General features: G+C 43.4%; 1 pseudogene; it reads left to right on the top strand.

Moving 5' to 3' along the window:
* The first annotated feature begins 953 nt into the window (after positions 1-953).
* On the top strand, positions 954-1,072 carry LOC134946753 (5S ribosomal RNA; annotated as a pseudogene).
* The last annotated feature ends 540 nt before the right edge of the window (positions 1,073-1,612 follow it).

The raw sequence follows: 1,612 nt of genomic DNA, 5'->3' as shown, positions 1-1,612 counted from the left end.
CGGATGGGCGAAACGTATCTTCCATTCACTGGCTGTCCGGAACCACGGACTTTCCTCCTCACCCCCCTGTGCCTCGTGCTTATTCCAGTCCAGCGGCTTCACCATATCTCCTGACTACAGAGCCCTGCAGCAGCGCGGCAGCCAGCACTCCACTGGAATCCATGATACCACAACGGGTAATATCTGCTCCAATGTGTCACCTGTAATTTGCGCCTGAACTATGATTATCAGCACCGATTGTCTATAGTGGAATTGCTACCACTGCCTCTTTACAGTATTTCATTAATTTACTTCCTATTTTGGCTTATATCACGGCCACAGACTTACATTAATTGAAAGATTGCCTCCATTGTTGTTATCTCATTGTACTACAATATCCTTACATTAAGTCCTAGTGATATCACCTTCACTTTAAGTGTTGCCTTTTTCTTTCTCCAGACTCATACATGGATACTTTCTAGTTACCTGAATTTCATTGTATCTGGAACATCACAGTCATTTAAATTGGCACTTTTCTGCATTTGCAACTGAATGGGCTATTCCATTCTTAGTGTCATTGTCATTTTTGAATTGTTTTCTCTTCTATCAACAAATTTGATATATCATATTATTGTAATTTTTTTTTATTTTTTTTTATTGTTTTCTCTTCTATTAACAAATTTGATACATCACATTATCTGTATGCCTATTTCTATCTAAAGATCTGTGCCACCCACTCTCTGGGACAGGACTGAAATATTATGCATATATTTTCTCATTTCTCTTTTTTCTATATCAAACTATTCTTCTGGACTTTCACCATTGATTCAGGGGCTTTCACCCCGGTCTAACATTGGCAACAGATCCATTCTAAGTTTCTCCTTTTTTGCTCATTGCTGTCAACATTTACACCTAATCTGTGAAATCCGTGAACTGCCATCAGTGATTCCAGAGCTAAAGATTATCGCTCATTTCTCTACCATCACACCACACTGGAAACGCCCGAATCCATCTGATCTTGGAAGCTAATCAGTGTTGGGCTGAGTCAGTACTGGAGTGGGAAACTCTTGAGGAAGACTCGGTATAGTAGAGCATCTTTTGGATATACATGCTCAGTGTCTAACACTGACAACAGATTCACCTCCTTCATCTGTTTTCATTCTTTATCTCTCTCAGCACAAGTAGCAGGCTAATTATCACTTTGTTTGATCTACAATTATAATCAGTACCGAGGCTCAGAGAACCTGATCAAAAAAACTTTTTTTTCACAGGTGTCCCCAGCATGCATTGCCATGGTAATGGGGGGGTGTCACAAGTCCACACCCCCATGACTCACGGCACACCCCCGTACATCGTGGCGACACGCCCCCGTGACGTGTACGCGCACCTCTGTGCCGAGCACGCGTGCTCACAAATGCCCAGGCCGTTTTTGAGCCCCAGTCCATTGCTGGCCATAACTGACACCCCAGAGGTATTAGCCATAGCCACCAGCCCCCAAGGGATAGGGTAAGGATAGGGGACGGGGACGGGGATGGGAAGTCGGGATGCCGCAGTTGGTCATGTAACTGCCGGAATCCCGACCGCCAGAATTTCATATGTATTCCAAAATTGGAACCTTTGATTTAAAGAGAGA

This window comes from Pseudophryne corroboree, chromosome 1 (genome assembly GCF_028390025.1).
Source record: "Pseudophryne corroboree isolate aPseCor3 chromosome 1, aPseCor3.hap2, whole genome shotgun sequence".
Classification (NCBI taxonomy): domain Eukaryota; kingdom Metazoa; phylum Chordata; class Amphibia; order Anura; family Myobatrachidae; genus Pseudophryne; species Pseudophryne corroboree.
Note: the sequence above shows the minus strand (reverse complement) of the source record. Positions and strands in the feature narration are given on the sequence as shown.